The sequence below is a fragment of the Passer montanus genome, unplaced genomic scaffold, assembly GCF_014805655.1.
Source record: "Passer montanus isolate IOZ18808 unplaced genomic scaffold, ASM1480565v1 scaffold22, whole genome shotgun sequence".
Taxonomy (NCBI): domain Eukaryota; kingdom Metazoa; phylum Chordata; class Aves; order Passeriformes; family Passeridae; genus Passer; species Passer montanus.
This window is the reverse complement of record NW_024366815.1, coordinates 6,866,329-6,884,426: the sequence shown is the minus strand read 5'-3', so window position 1 is coordinate 6,884,426 and position 18,098 is coordinate 6,866,329. Positions and strand designations below refer to the sequence as shown.

Sequence of the window (18,098 nt, the reverse complement as noted above, 5' to 3'; positions counted from 1 at the left end):
ACTTAAGTAGCTAAAGTCAAAAAATATTAAACCGTAAATAAGGAAAAAACATTTTAACAGAAAAATTAGTTTCTCCCCCACTACAGTAGCTTTACTGTCAAAATATTCTGCAGGTATTCCGGAACTCCATGTGATACAGTGTTCACTACATTACTTAATGTCTGTCCAAAGAAAGACAATGGAATATACAATTTAATTCTTTCGTTCTCTAAAGAAAACTCATCTAGACTATGAATCAAGAAGTTCTCTGAAGAAGCTTGTTCAGGAAAAGGTCTGATCAATATGTAAAGATTCAGATATGCAAGGGCTGTAAAAAGGCTGATCAGAATGACACTTTTGCTTGTAGTATAAATTCAATTATGAACAAAATTTAGCACAATTTAGTTTGAACATGGTTGAGAGTGGCTTGTTTTGTTTTAAACTGGAAAAGCATTAACCAGCTTTAAAAACTACAAATGCCATGCCCTTGAAAATTATTTCAACTCAGCATTACATCATTAGACATTGTTTTTACTAATGCCATGATAAAGAGCAGGGTAAAAACCCCACCAGATTACAGGCGGGCAGAATCTATTTCTGAGATGCCTCCACATTTTACACAGAGGGAGCTGGCTTTTTGCATGAGATGACTCTGTCAACCTGGATAACTACCAAGGCATCATACCTTATAGCTCTCCATGACATTTTAGCTATTCTTCAAAAGCAGACGGACGGCTTACTAACCTAAGTCAACTTCTCCTCTTCATCATTTTTCAAAGACATTTCTGTTGACTACACAATTCTGGAAAATGCACAACTGTTACTGGAATTTGCAACCTTGTACACTTTCTTCACTGAGCTGCCTTCAGTCCATCCCTGGGCTGCAATGAGTTGGACAGAACACACTTTTTCTAAGAACTTCCTAATTGAAGAGCGGTTGAAAACTGGCTTTTGGACTAGGAAAGTGAATCTCAAGCCAGTGGAGTACAGACCTCCACGTGAAAATACATAAAATACCAGTTGCGCTTTTAAGATGACAGGCTGACGATATTTCTATTTGTTGTATCTCTCATATGAAAGTAATATGAAGTCTGGAAAAACCAGCAACTCTGAAATGTCACATGTACTGAAATACTGCTATTTGAAAGTTAATAGGAAGAGTAGCTTGATTCCCAGAATGCCTGTTTAATTTTCAACAGGCTTCATTGCAAGTGTGTAGCTAATGTCAGGGACTAATGTGAGGACAGAACTAGGAAATACACCTCTTTCACACAAGGCTCTCTTCTCAAACTCCCACAAATGGCAAGTATCATTTCATCACTCAAGCTTCACCTTAGAAATTGTATAAACTTTATAATATCTATTATACCTTGAAGTTAAATGAATTTGCAATCTAAATCACTTAACACTTGAGCCTTTATTTCATCCTCAACAGTACAGTAATTCTCACAAACAGTACAGTACTGTAAGTCTCACAAAATTATCTATTAATATTTGCCCACATCCACCTTGACTTTTACGTAGCTTTTCTGATGGATAATCTTGCAGAAGTATAAAAAACATATTTTGCACACAAAATCACAAAATTACTGGGTTGGAAGAGACCTTCCAGATCATCGAGTCAAACCCAGCTTAACACCTCACCTAGAATAACAATTCTATTCTCACAACATCCTACTGCTTTCTCCTATTACTAACCTCTGGAAAGGTAATTTGTTTTCTTCCTTTCTCTCGGTAAGTAATATGGGAATACATTGCCCCATTTTGCTTCTTTTTGACTACTTATGCTTTTTATTTTTCCAGTTGAAGTATCTTGGGATGAGACCTTATGAGCATGAAGTTCTACTTCTACCCTGTTCCAAGTCTGATCAAACTCTGATTTAGGATTATTGTACACAGAATAATTGGAATAATCACAAATACACTGCTTAAGTAATTCAGAATTTCAGAAACTACACAGAAAGCTTTACATGTAGCTAGCAACAATAAACCTTGCTATCTTATAGACTCATTAATGACCTATTCAGAACACATACCAAATGAACTTCTTTCATGGTTACTATCTAATAAACAAAGTGTGACAAGGCTCCAAGCTGGCCACAGCTCTGTTGTGAATATGCCCAAATGCTTTCCTTACAGTAAGCTTGTTAGTGATGAAGAAACAGGCATTCAAATGTAAAAACCTACATTTTTGTAAAAGCCCGCCTTTTAAAACAAAAACTTTTCAAAATTATGTAAAACTAAAATTAAGGTTTACTAAAAAAAGCCACCTCTCTCCTTTATGATTGCCCTTATACTTTCCCACAGTATAGCAGCTCCTTTATCTTCTGAGTCCACCATTTAAACATCACTTCATTCATATCTGCAAAAGGATCTTCTCCCTGCCCCATGCTTGTTAGGAATCTCAATTGCTCAATCCTGATCTATATGATCTTCTACCATTATTTTACTACTGTAAGTTAGGATTATCTGTAGTTTATAATGATTTCATTATACTAATTTCTACAGATCATTTAAACTGTAACATTGTTAACCAATATTTTCTCTTTACCACCAATCTGATTACTTCAGCATAGACTTTGTTATATATATATATATATATATATGCTACAAAACAACATACTTTAATGATATTTCTGGGTCTCAGCGTTAGGAATTTTAAAAAGGTTAAAGTAATTTTTTCTTTCACTGTGCATAGTTCTTTAGAGAGGCACTGTAGAACTGGACATTGCATCTAGACATATTATGGCTACCACTTGTTATTTTAAAGTCTCACAATAAATCTAGACATGTAAAATGTCTTTTACACTGTATAAAGAAGACAGGAATAGGTACTTGGTAAAGACTAAACTACACAGTCTTCTTATTAAATACTTGTAACTCTTACATCAGCTCAGTAACACAGAATGAATTAATGAGGACTACCAGGAAAAATATGTCTTTGTAGAGTTCAAAACTTTCTGTAGGTACCATGTGTCCTGAAGAAACAAAGACAGATCTAACCACGTCTTCCGTGGTAAGTGTGTATTCCCCTTCCACCATCATCTGTAGTTACAGCAAAGTCACAAATGGTTTCCATATCCCTGCTACACAAATGAAGGGCCCAGCTTGAGAAGCCACTGAAGTTCTTAAGTCTACTGGAAAACTACAATATTCATAATGGTATCAGGTCTCTCAACCATTTTTTACCACTGTGGGATAAGAATATAGCAGTTCCTTGTTGCAGGGAAGATTCTTAGGTCCTCACTTCCCTTCTGAAGTTATAGGCCCCAGCTCTGCTGAAGCCATTAACTTCCGTTGAACAGAAGCAACCAAACAGTAAAAAAATGGTCAGTGGATGTCTTTTGTGGTATCTGAATAAGGCATCTGACTTGAATGTATTACTTGGTTGCTCTGGGTATCTGTGTTCAACTGCTAAAACTCAACAAATCTGACCACTGTAAATATCTGCTAAGTAACCTCCGCTTAACCCCTACATAGTAAGAAGCTGCCATATTTACATGGCATGAATTTGCCTTCCACAGAGAGCAGTGCTGTGACTGGAATGTTACACAACATCCAGATGTGAAAACTTGTATCTACCTGACATAATTCAGTAGCTGGGACTTAAAACCATTGCACAAAAACTCTTCCTTAACCTCTTTATGCAACACATCTGACTGTTTGATCTATTAGCACCCCCTTTTGGTCAACTGTTGGAGATATGGCTAAAAAAACCCAGGTATCACCAAATAGGTAATCAGATCATAACGTATAGGTAAAACAAAGTCTTGAAGAAAGCCTCATGTACCACATTAAAAATGAAGACAGTCATCAAGAAGTAAATCTAAAGGATATTTTATGTATTTTGACACTGAAAGACCAGGGCACCAGTGAATGTGAATATGTATATGCAGAAGCCATGATGAACAATGCAATAGATTGAATATTCTTAATTCTTAGAAAACCAACATTTTAAATATTATTGCATGTAATATTATTGCATTTCTAATAATATAACCTTCAGAATGTACAGCCACCATAAAAACATTAAATTCTGAACAAAAACAACAAAAAGAAACACCACCAGCTAACAACTTCCACAGCATCCAACCTAGTCATACACTGTGATTAAACAGACTGAATACAAATCGGTATGAAGTTCTGGCACATAAAACACAGGAAATAATGATACAATGTCAAATACAATACAGATCCCAGTATTCAATAAAATATATTTTTATTTAGCAACAACATAATGTATTTGTATAAAGACAGCTTGCAAAATTAAACTTGTGAGAGATGAATTTAGACACAGTGGGATAATGTTTCCTTAGTATTAAGTAATTACTGTAGTTGAAATGATAATGACTTAACACAGTCAATGATATTTTATTTTTACTCGGTTTCACTTACTAGTCTTACTACTTTCCAACAGAAGTAAAATATGGACTATAGTGCTAAACACTGCCTCTGGCGACATATAGTTCTATTTTGTAGTATGAACTGCAGGAGTAACTTTCATGTTTGGAGGAAAACAAAGTTCCTCATTAATGAATAATATTTTCACACTCTGATAAAGTTGGCTGATGATACTTTTTCCTTTGCCTACAAAATGATGTTAAACAGTAAATTATGTTTCTAAATGGATGAATGCAGTATTAATTTATTTATCCAAACGACTGAAATTTCTGTAGTAAGTTGCAGAAATGATAAAAATTGAAATATAAAGACACTGCTTTTACTTGCTAATAAGTTCATATGCAATAAATTATTTTTTCTAGTTGTGTGTTTGGAAAACAGGGCAAGAACTGACTATGCATTTCTGTCAGGCAAAACTTACAAAAAGAAGCAATGGTTATATAAATGTACTAAATTAACATGGAAATAAGCATTTGAATTGTGGTTTGGAACTTTGAAGCTAAATGTTAAGCTAAACTGCCTTCACAAATATTAAACTACAGGCCAGACTCACTTCAGTGCCTGCTAAGTTTTGGAGAAGACCATTCTGAGAATTACTGAAAAACACGTGAAGGACAATGCAGCCATCAGCCAGCACAGCTTCATGAAGGAACAGTCCTGCTTGTCAATTTCCTTTTATGAGAAGGTAACACATCTAGTTGCTCAAGAGAAGCCAGCTGATGTGAGCTTTCCGGATTTCAGCAAAGCTTTCAATACTCTCTCTCACTGTATCCTTCTGGACAAAATGTCCAGCTCACAGCTGGACAAACACATCATGCCATGGGTGAGAACTGGCTCATGGGCTGGGCACAAGGGGTTACAATGAATGGGGTGGCATCAGACGGGGGACCTGTCACTAGGGGGTTCCACAGAACTTCATCTTAGGTCCTAAGACTTTCAACATTTCATTAACAACCTGGATGCAGGACTGGAAGGGATACTCAGCAAATTTGACAATTACACTAAATTGGGAGGAGCTGTTGAAGGCAGAGAAGCTGCACAGAGAGATCTTAACAATCAGAAAGACTGACAATCACAAACCAGATGAAATTTAACATGGGCAAGTCCTGGATTCTCCATCTGGGATGGGGCAGCTCTGGATGTACAGACAGACTGGGGAATGAGAGGCTGGACAGAGCCTGGAAAGGGCCCTGGGCTTCTGGTCCATGGCAAGCTGAACACGAGCCAGCAGTGCCCTGGAAGCCAGGAGGGCCAAGCCTGTCCTGGGGGCATCAGGGACAGCATAGGCAGCCGGGCAAAGGGATTGTCCTGCTCTACTCTGCACTGGGGTGGCCTCGCCTCAAGCACTGGGGGCACTTTTGGGCATCCCCCTATAAGAAGGTCATAAAGCTATTAGAGAATGCCCACAGGATGGCCAAGGAGGTGTTGAAGGGTCTTGAAGGGAAGCCACATGAGAAGCAGCTTGGTCTGCTCAGCCTGAGGGAGAATGAAGAGAGACCATATGGCAATCTGCAACTTCCTTGTGAGAGGACGTGGAGGGCGGGGCATTGATCTCTGTGGCGACAGCACTTCAGGGAACAACATGAAGCTGTGTCAGGGGTGGTTTAGGCTGGATATCAGGAAAAGGTCCCTCACACAGAGGGTGGCTGGGCACTGGAACAGGCTCTCTACAGAAGTGGTCACAGAACCAAGCATGACAGAGCTCAAGAGGTGTTTGGACAAGGCACTCAGGCATGTACTGTGACCCCTCCTGTGCAGGGCCAGGAGCTGGACTCACTGATACTTGTGGATCCCTTCCAACCCAGAATACTCTATAATTCTTTTAAATTAGTAACACTTGCAAATAGAGAATATGTCATCACATAGAAAATAATATAATTTTACTTCTTTTAGATTCTACTTTAATTATCCCACAGGTGAGAAAATGCTGTTGACCTACTATATTCAAACAAGTTGAACCACTAACAATGTAAAGAAATGGTCCTTCCAGAACTACCACAGGCCCAGAGCACTATATCCACCCTTGCACCCAGTGAATTCCTCAGCACACAAGTTAGTTCTGCAAAAACATGAGTTGCCCTCCACCAGTTTTCTTCATTTAATCAGCTTTCTTGCAGTCAAGACATAATAAAGAAGGTTAGCTTTGACCTAGTACCAAGCCTGCACTTTCCCTGACTCAAACAGGGCCCATTTGAGCAGCCAGCTAACTGAGGTGACATGACTGGGTGCACAACAAAGACCAGTCCTTCAGAGGGCTCCACATGAGGCAGACTGTATGCCCAGGCCAGTTCAGTCACTCCTGTAGAGCTGGTGTCTTTCGAGATTTTGAGCATATGCACAATGCAAACAAGCTGAGGAAACGTTCAGACAAAAATCCACAGAGCTAGCCTGAAGGTTCAAGTCAACACACTCACAAGCAACAGCTGGACATCCTGAAACAGCTCTCTGCAAGTCCCAGGCTGGTATCAAAACATTTCTTGAAGTGCTTAAATGCAAACTGAGTCATTACTTGCAACTAAACTTCTAAAAAAAGTCATGTCAGTGCTCCCTGACCCTCACATGCACATGACTCAGAGCATACCAGTGGTCTCTGACAGATTACAAAAAACAGATTAGAAACGCTTTGGAGCGAGGACAAAATTACTCAAAATTATTTAAACATTTTTGTTGTAGAAATAGAAGAACTCATTATGAAAGGAGACCATGTATACTACATTTAGAGCAATATAATATGTAATTTTTAAGATGTCCAACTGCTATCAGGTCACAGGAACTCTGAATTACTGCCGCCTTAGTACAGTTGCTAATAAAGCATTTCATTACACACTACTCTCCAAACTCAAACACCTAATCTTAGGAATTTTCTCAGTTCACAATCTGAAAGCAGCAGGCTACTGAGAATCAGAAACTTACTGGCAAGTTAGTTGGAAGACAAATAATACTAGAAATGTTGCACAGCCCATATCAACTATCAACTAAATTTACATTCTCTAGTTAGAAAGCCTAATAAAGTTAAGAAAGAAGAGAGAAAAGTTGTGTAGGGTGTAAAGACAAAATACCCAGGTGACACATTTGCTTTGTTTGTGTTTTCTAAATGTCAACCTCCCCACACACACACACATTCAGGCATTCACAGAACTTGACAAAACTAAAAACTGTGCTCTCTTTATAAAGGAACAACAAAAGTCAAAGGGTTTCATTTCAAAACTGTGAGGAATGAAGCTAATGTTCCACATCCCACCTCTGTCTTATTTTGTGCATTTTGAAAAAGAGTCTTTGAATCATGTTAACATTAAACAGAGAAACAGAGTAAAGATTCCTCTGTGTTTGCAAACTGGTTTATGGCATAGCATGGTCCTGTATTTCACCCCTATCCACTCCTACTCATTTAGCCCTTCAATCTGACTGCATTTACTGGCTTAATTAATTCTTATTCTAATAATCTAAGGCCTGTAAAACATAGCATATATATAAATTAAAAAAAAGACAACTTCTTTCTTATTTAATATTCTCAAACACTTGAACCGTAAACTACAACACAAAAAGGAATCCTTTAAAGTGTTACTGGAAAACTACATCTTGGTTTATAATGAGCATATAATATAATAGCATCAAATAAGCTATTTGGCAAATAAGCCTTAGCTGTTGGCCAGCTATGACAAACTGCCTTTAACAGCTATATATTAACATTTGTAGTACAAGCCAGTTAGAGAAAGCCAAACGCTTTACAAATGGAACATGACATACAGGTTTCTTTTCAAAACTGTATGCTCTTAGGAGTTGTTTTAGATGAGAATGGGATAATTTAGGTAATATTTTCTTTCATTATTTAATTTCACATTTGCTTTGTGAACTTTGCCTTGTCTCAGCTACCTTTCTCTTCAATTTCCTTTCTGACACTAAGCTTTTGTCCTCAATTCCCCTTTGAACTGCTGCCATTCCTCAGTTATCATGTACCTTAGCTACGCTCCATGTCACACACCTTAGTCACACCACTTGATCTGTCAGCCCACATGGTCCTTATATAGCTCTGAGGAGAAAAACCTCCATGATACTTCAATAAATTTTTGACTACTGAGTTACACACAGAGAAGACACACCAGTGGTGCCACCTTACGTGCAAGAATATAGTCTGAGTTGTCAAGCGCTCTAACACTGACAGTCTGAAGACAAACTCTCTCAGACCACGCATCAGGACACTAAGGGCACCAGGTCTTAATGGCCATGACCAGCCGCATACAGGGCCTTCATGACATCCCCTGCCTACGGCCCTGGAGTTGCATTTAAAAGCTCAGCTCTGGGTCTTCAGCCCTTGAGTAAGTGGCATCCTTAGGCCACCTCCACCCCTGGTCCTGGCTCTTGCCCTGGTCAGTAAGTGCACTGTCCCTGCTGGGGTCACCCTCACTTTCCAGCTTGCCTTACCTTCTGGAGTAGACAGCCTTTGATGCTCATTGACACTTTACTTGTCATTCATTCCTATCAAATAAAATACAATACTGTTTTTTTCCAGTCTAGACTATTTATCTGCACTTGATTTTCAGCCTCATATTGCAACCAAAGCAAAGGACTTAATTTTTATGTAGTCTCTCTATAATAACTGATTTTAAATCTTACCTTGTTTTAAAATGATACTAACCACACAAGCTTTTAGTTGTGGGTACCAGCATGATTAAATACCTTCTACAATACACATCTGTCTTGAGATGAAAACAAATGGTTGGCTGTAGTGTAAGCAACCTATGTGTCTCCCATGGGAGTTTTGAAAAAAACTTTAACACCAAAACTTTAACTCCTATTCTACACACCAGTGCAAGCAACAATGGCACTAGCTAGGAAAAAAAACCCTTCCTTTCTTTTGCATACTGCATCAGCATCTGAAATCTTGGCACAATAATTCTTTAAACTGATGAAGGACAAATTATTGTATGCTTCAAGAGAAATATAATGAAACTACCAAGCTACATAAATGAAGTCTACATTCAAAGAAAACTTTAATGCTCTGTTTCTCCATAATTATCTGATTTAATTTTATATGCATCTGTCATTCTTTATTAATGTAAACACACCTCAGAAGCATTTTTGAGAACTCACCTTTGAGAATAAAAATAACCACATCAGTTACCCTATTTGTGTGTTAACTTGTACACTGATCCTTGTAAACCTCCTCTCCTCCTCCACTAGTACTATTCTTTTTTACTTTTCATATTCTTACTATCCAATTAGCTGTTAGCTCTCTCTCTAAAAGGAGACTGCAAGTATTGATATTACTCATGCTTTTCTAAAGTCTTAAGGCAACACCGGTGCCTTAAAAGCAAACCAGACAACATGCACATTATTTGTCTCTTTCTCTGGTAGGCACAAACACTTGCATATGAAAAAATATCACTCTTGAAGAATTTTACTCCCCATGACTTACGCAGCAGATGCAAATACTCTTTGAATACATGCCAGAGTAGTCAAAGCTACTGCATGAAGAGCTTTCTGCTTTTACCCTTCATTTAAAATACAGCAGAAGGATGATACATGGTAACTTCTGAAAATGCAATATCCATAAAAATCTTACCTTAACACTACTGAAATCTATAAAAAAAGATTAAAAACTCAATAGCTATCATCTGCAACAAAATTTTAGTTTGGACTTCAATATAAATGGCATCACTAACACTTAGTGCATTACTTCATTAACATTTAGCAGAAGATTACTTCAATAGATTGATCACAAGTGACAATGTCAGAGGTGTTCACATTTAAAATAAATATTCATAAAAGGTCTAAAAATATTTGCATCAAATACATACAGTCTGACTTTAAAAAAAGAAACAGGACTTGTTTATGAACTCTTTCATGTTAAGACCCCAGTAATAGGCAGCTGCAAGAACTGTTTGCCCACACACATTCTGGAGCTGCCTACAGACTCTAGTTGAGTCAGAAGTTACTTCACTTCTTCAACATCAGTTATGGGTCAAGGGAAGATTCAGACTGAAACTACTGCAGCCAGAAAAAGCTAAGTAAATAGTACCTAAACATACTACTATACTGCCAGGAGACAACAACTGCCCTTTGAAACTCAGACAGAAATAATGCCATTAATCTCCTAGGAAATATGAAAACACACATTATAAAGAAGGTAATGTGAACTGTTCACCTTGCCTCCTGCTAGTTTATAGATTTCTTTCATTAAAAAAAAAGGATGCGATCTTAAGACAGTTCAGAGGTATATTTTTAATAGACTCAGAGTAAAATGCTTACAAAATAATTTTTTAAATGTAGCAAAATCCACTGTATTATTGTAAGAATGAAAACCTACACAAGGGTAAAGCATATAAAACATTTAGCTATTAAAGATCATACAATTTTACTTAAATTATTAGTATAAAATAGGACTTGTTAAACTTGGGGTTTTTAAAAAAAAGTAGTTGGGAGTAGGTTCATGCTTCCGTGCTAACTATAAAACTCAGCATTTCAGTCTCTTAAAACAGTCAATTTCATCTAAGACAGACAATACTGAGGTCTTTTAAGGTCAGTTGAGTCAAAATAATCAAACTTACACTAAGACAAAATCAAAGTAATTTTTAAAATCCAAATAGCTGTATTTTTCCACTGTAAGTTAAATCTGTTGAACACGTTATATTAAACCTACATCAATAAAGCAAATTTTATTGCTTTACTAACAGATTTAAAACACTGTCCATTGACAGTTGGCATAATTATCTCCTTTCCTTATGTATCCATATGGTATTTCATAATCTTTATATTGATTAATTTATTTGACAAAAAAATGTGGTTCAACTTAGTGCAACAAGTTCTACAAACAGATTACTCAAACTTTGAGACATCAAATATTTGGTATTAGGATATACCAACATGAAAGTCTTTTCCATAAAAATGTTTGAGGGATTTTCTTGAAATCAAGGGTCATTTTTCAAATGCAGTGTTAGATTCTATTTTAAATTGTCTAGTCCCAAAAGGAAAGCATTATGTCCTTCTGTTTTAAGATGTTATTGCCAACAAATTTCACCTCTACCCTCAAAAGCTTTTTTGCGGGATAGTATGTTTGCTTTTTGTTTTGGTGCACTTTTGGGCATTTAATTCTATCTCCACTGGGCTGTTTTCTAAGTAGAGAGAAGACTATTAGGTTCTCAAATCAGTAAATTTTTGAAAAAGTTATTATCACATGTAACAATGCTTTTTTAAAAATATGCCAGACTTTATGTAAGCAAGCTACAGTTCTGATCCCACAATGGTTAGTTGCCACAAAACTGGTTAGAAGAGCATTCAACTATTTCAGTGGAGAAGCAAGCACATTGCTTATTTACTAGCTATCTTTCAACAAAATATACCTTACACATCTGTCTGATTGTCTCTGTTTAACCTTTACTTTCTGGAAAGTGCTATTCCTCCCCTCTGGGTTTCCAATTCCAAAAGTGAAGGAACTGAATGTAATTAAAATCAGTCACCCCAAGTTATATAACCAGTAAGAAAGAGCAATTTAAGAAGCCTTATCAGGAACATTTTGCTATCATGATGCCTGTTCTACTTACTTCTCCATAAATACATTATAAAAACAGTCATTTCCAGAACAAGACATCTCCTCCTTGCCCTCTTCTCTAACTTTGGCTCTCCCAAACTTTTTTTTTTCCTATCTGCCCCTCTTACTTGCACATCTTTCTATCCATCCTCTCCCTCCTCTATTTTCAGAATACTAAAAATACGTAAACTTCACAAACATTACAGGAATCCCATACACTTTAAGGACTCAATTGAGATTAATCTGAGTTCACCACTAAGCTACACAATACATGGTATTTCTCACTTTTTTATTGTGATGAAATTGTTCACATTGACAACAACATCCTACTGCTCCCATGCTTCACTAAATCCAACATGTTCATTACTCCATGGGGGCCTTCCAAGGCTTACTCTTTCTACTCCAAAAGAAACAAGGAGCACTCCTACACGCTACTTCCAATAAAGCCAAACAGAGAAGGCAAAAGCAGGAAATCTAAGACACCATTCTGGTTCACCATAGTAATTTTGATATCTTAATAACGGTGCATACCCACGAATACAACACACATGAGTAAATTATCCTGTTGCAACTACTCAAGTAATGAAAGATTAGCAGCTTTGAGATACTACATAAAATACTGCAAAGGGACTGAAGTCATCCTACTTGCCAGAAATTTCCCCTTCTCTTCCTCAAAGCACTCAAAAATGTTGTGGAAAGAGGGCTGTCCTTCACAAGAGTCAGACACAAGCCATCATCAAAAGACTTGTGACTATAACAAATAACCACTAATATTGCTTTTGGTCACAGTGAACAGGCAAGACTCGGCTCCTAGAACTTCTGTTAACCACATAATCACTGTTTGAACAGTGTGGACAAAAGTCAAAAGAATTTGTTTTTAAAGAAATTATGCACTTTGGATACAATAAATACCTACGGCCAAACTACTCCCATACCTACTCCCTACCCCTACTCCTATGGCTTCAGGGTGTCTGCAAGACCAAAACACTCACTGATACCAGAGTTTTGTTTTTAAACTCATGCTCATTAAGTGTATGAACTGTAGTGGATTTCATCTTTTTCTCCCCTTGTCTATGGCCATTTGTTTCTCCATGTATTTCACCTCAAGTCCTCTCCAATGCTCCATGTCATCATAATCTCACAAGCAAAAAAAAACCTGCTGGAATTTTATTCCAGATTTCAGTTTGCTCCAGTGCTATTATGTTGTAAAATACTGCGACTCGCTGTACTTGCTCCGATATGCGTTACAACCAAAATACATACTTAAGATAAAATGGTAAAATTCCAGCCAAATAAGTATTTTAAAAGCCAAACACACCTTTTTTTTCCTGGTGAATAACCAAGATGAAACTATCTATAAACATCTCTCATACAGCTAAGGCAAGACTGCAAAAAGACTCCTTTTTCTCCTGATACTTAAATTTTATTCCAGGTTCTCTACGCAGATTATATCAGTCACTGGAAATAATTTTAACAAAGATTAATGATACAGAACTGTGTTTTCTGTTAATGAAAACCAAAGCTTCTGATGTGTCTGAGTCTGACAACACCACATGCACTTTTATATATTGTGTGGTATAAAGGAAACAGCAGACATGTATTGCAGATGGATGAAATAATAAATAATACAACTTCTGCAACATGCTACCTATTCCAGACTTGACAAAAATCTCACACTGGCTACCACTAACACTGGCGAAATAGTGTTTCTATTAGCCAGATTCGGTCAGGGCTTTGTACAACTTTAAACAGCTCTCTGCTCTACCCAGACCTAGCTCCGCGAAGTCTACTAAGCCGTATTTTAGCACGTGCTTTGGTATTGACATGCAACAAAATCATCAATATTATTTCAAGAAGGAAGAAAAACCAAACACAACCAAACAATAGCACAAAACAGTGAGCTATTATCTTGCAGAATTATTTTTTTTTAAAGTTAGTAAGCATTTTCTCTATTTTTCATGGAAGGACAGGATAAAAATTAAGACAGGAGTTTTTTCTGGTTTAGAAGTCCTTTATTTTGCCACAAAAATGGCTTCTCCCTCATTTTCTGAGGGGGAAGGCTGCTTATATAAAGACAGTAACTGAAAACTGAGATGTAAATGGCATCCCAGATTTCCTCAATTTTTTGAGAATTTATTGAATAACAGGCTTTGTAATACACAAGTGTCCATAATTCTTTACTTTCATAACCTCAGATATCCATTTATGATTGTGTCAGGGACAGAAGACAGGTGTAAGGCCCGCCGTATTTGGTCTGCTGTTGTAGAGATGGATAGGATAATGTAAAAGACGTCATGGTTAGTTGGTAAGACTAACCTTCAGTAATGAAACTACGTATCAGTCACCTGTGGGATTCATCCTGTGAAAGTGGAACAGCACACAATAAAACCGTTGTTGGCATGGAGGTGTGATCATGGGCCATTATGGCCTCATCTCATGTGCTGGCCCTGCGTGAGATGATGCTGAAACTGGCCACTCCTGAGGATGTGATATAGGGGGTGGTTCTGGGATCAACGGGAGAGGAGAACATGATGCATGCAGTTTTCATCCAGGGGATGTCCTGAAGGTGCACAGCCTACCTGCACCCCCTGTCTGAGCACCATGCTCCATCTCCTTCTCAGTAGCTTCTCAAACATCCAGGGGTTGGTATGTATTTATACAAAAGTGACTAATGAAATTGACTTGCCTTGCAATTCGTACTGTGTCCTGAGTTTTCTGTGCATGGGCATCCTCCTGAACCCCTAACAATGATGAACCATCAAAACATTTGCTGTTACTCAGAGTCTTTACAACAGCATTACAAGAGGAAGGTAACACATTTTGAAAAACCACTATAAAGTGACATGAAAAATTCATTATCATGAAATGTAGAGAGTGTGTGGCTATACTACACCTACACACAAAACATTCTGCTACAGCAACAGAAATTAATTCTGACTCCAATATATTGTGACAGAAAGGGTTTCTCAGAAACACTCTGAAGTGGCTTGGAAACAAATATACAATTCCCGCTTCAGCAGGAATTTGTTCAAAGTTTTCTCTTCCAGGTTCAACTGTCCATATTTCTAATGCAAGGAAACACTGCAATCTTTTAGTTCAAACTAGTGAGAGCATGTTCAACATAATTTCAAGTCTCCTGAAAACTTCACAGATCTTACAGTATGAAAGCTTCAAAATATGATTTAAGCAAAGGAGACACTTTCTCAATCAGCTCAAATATCTGCTGATAGCTATTAGGCTAAAATAATGAAGGACTCAGTAACCACCACTTAAGTGATTTTTAAAAAAGCACTCGGGATTTCATAAAGATATGAGCAATGTTGCTGCCTGTTCTCTTAATTTCAGACTGAACAATTATGTCCATGTTGTAGAAAAAACAAATATCAGTTTAGAATCATTGGGCAGCTTGGGCATGTGTACGTTAAAGTGCCTAAATACATCCCAATAAAAGCAGTATTTGTGCAAGATGATGTCATAAAATTTCTAAGAACCAAGTATCACCAACAGAAATCAGAACAGACTCCCTCCTGTAACTCTTGGAAAGTGATCACATTATTATTTAATTGAACTTCTGAAAACTAGAGCATTGTAAGAAGCTTGACACTCAAAAATCTACATAAAAATGCACTGCAAATAAAACTACATCTTGTATACTTAAAATTTAATCCTACAGTCCAAACAGTACACTATATTACTCTCACAACCTAATTTAAGCAAGTAACATGAAACTTGCGTTAAGTTTTACCAAATAGCCAAACTTTACTCTGAATCTAAGTAAACAAAAGTATAGGACTGGAGTGATATAACAGTCATTCAAATGCCCTCACAGTTGACAGTTCCAGAATCTTTGGCCATCTCCTAAGAACACCAATAATTTTTACTATTGGTAACACCTGTATTCACTTAAAGACAACAAATCTAGCATACTGGTTATAACACATTCTTTCTACAGTTTGACAATTACAGAGATTACTCCACTAGCAAATTAGACAGAAAAATATTTCAAAACAAAGAGACTGATTGTACCAAATTGCATCTGTCAAAATACTTTTCTGAAAGGAAACCAGCATTGCACGATTTATATATCCAATTGCAAGATATGCAGCAAACTACTGGCTTCTCAAAGAAGTAGTCTTTTGCATAGTTGCTGATCACTTCAACTGCAAAACAAGCTTAAGTGGTCTTTGGTAAATGTTCAGTTCTGTGGGTCAGGAGATGTGAGACACTAAGGCTAAAAATGGGACTTGTACACTGTCAAATTCTGAGGCATGTATCTGTATACTGAAATTTATCTAGGTTTCTGATTAAATACAAAGGGTTACATGCCCTGCATGAAAGATACAGTATGTAGCAAAAGAAAACAGCTGCATACAAGAAACAAAGTAAAAAAGTAAGAGATACACTTTCTCCTGTCTACTTCCATCTGATTTATCACCTCACTATGAGCTGTAGGAAGACATTTTGAATTTAAATAGAACCCTAAATCCTTTTCTGTAATTATGTATGTTGATTCTCACTCCCAAGTAGAGAGACTACACAGGCTAGTTAAAAATAAAATTTCATATAAATATTTTTTTATATAAAACAGCAATTGTGAAAATATTTAAGTTTCAGTGCCTACCTAGCCAGAAAATAACTACTTTGCAAAACTTATGCAATAAATTACAGTCCTAAGCATTTCCTCATACTGCCAAAACCATCTTATTCTGAAGCATCTCTTCCTTATTCCATGGAAAATTTATTGTCCTAACAACACGGATTACAAAGCTGTGTACAAAACTTTAAGAGAAACTCATAATGCTCTCCCTCTTCTCCAAGAAACCTGCCAACCTATGATCATGTCACCGTGCCACAGAATGTGAAGCATAAGGTTCAGTCCCACCCAGGCCAAGGTCCTCAACATCCCTCTTACGGGACACTAATTTTTCCTCACTCTCTGTGGCAAGCAAGGAATCTAACACACTGTTTCAAGGAAGAAATACCAACTGAAGTGTACCTACCTCATATTTCCATGCTTCTCATACCCAGCCCTGCTACATCCTACTATTTTTTTTTCTGAAATAACTACTTGAAATGTAGAATGGTAAGACTTTAAAACAAACAAACAAAACAATTTTTAGCCTGAATCCCTTGACTGATGCAATTTACAACACGGTACAGGCAACAGTTCTGTCAACACCAGAGGAATAAAAGGGCAAAAAGAAACAGCTGAACATGAACATTAAGTTTCTGGATTAATGTAGAGGAACTCCTAAATTCATACCCACAGATTTCAAAGCATTTTTAGGAGACTGACAATTAACCTTCAACACCATAAAACAGGTGCCATTTTAGGAGGGAGAACGCAGCAGTAGCCAATTATAATCAGATTTTTAAAAAGTGCAAAAATAGCACAGGTATAGTTCTTTCTCTGTGTGTATACACAGTTTTCTGTGTGTTTCTACATGCACACACACATAGATACACATATTTAAAAACCCCCAAAGATTAAAGAAAATTACCAGAACTAACCTGTATCTGTTAACATGTAAAGACTTAAAGAGCACAAAAAGCAAACCCTCCAAATCACAACTAAAGACACAGACATGGACTAAATAATGTAGCTACATTACTTGTTCTGATTAGTCTGGGGTCTTACACAAGCCTTGGGCCTGTGAGATGCACAAAAGTAACAACATGAATGCATCTTCAACTCTTGGATGGATCACGTACTGGACTTCTAAAAAAGGTCTCCGCATTAAAGAAACAAATAACAAAGTACTACCTAAGATTATAAAGCCATTTCCAATATTATTTTTAAGAAATCAGAAAAAAAAAAAAATTCATCCTCTGAAAAAGGCAACGTGTTTCGAAGAATGGAAGGAGAGGGAAGGCAACACAACAGAAAATAATGTAGTGGAGTGCAAATTTCTGGGAAGACTGCTGGCGAAGTTTCGCTCCCCAGCAGCGAGGCCGTGACCACCAGAACCCGACCCCCGGGCACCGCAAGCACATCGGGCGGGCGGTCACCGCGAGGCAGGCAGCAAGGACGGGCAAGGACACGCACCCACAGACAGGAGCAGGCAAAGACACGCACGGGCACACGGGCAAAGACACGCACGGGCTCACACGGAGGAAGCCGGGCCCGGCGCCCGCTGCCAGCCTGGCCGCCCCCCGCCCGCCTCGGGCCCTACGCGGCTCCCCCGGCCCA

At 37.6% G+C, this 18,098-nt stretch overlaps 1 protein-coding gene across 1 annotated transcript in view; it reads right to left on the bottom strand.

Annotated features, from left to right (window-relative positions):
• Window positions 1-18,098, bottom strand: part of NDUFS4 (NADH:ubiquinone oxidoreductase subunit S4) — a 47,709-nt gene that overhangs the window by 29,367 nt on the left and 244 nt on the right. The gene's annotated exons all lie outside the window — the stretch shown is intronic.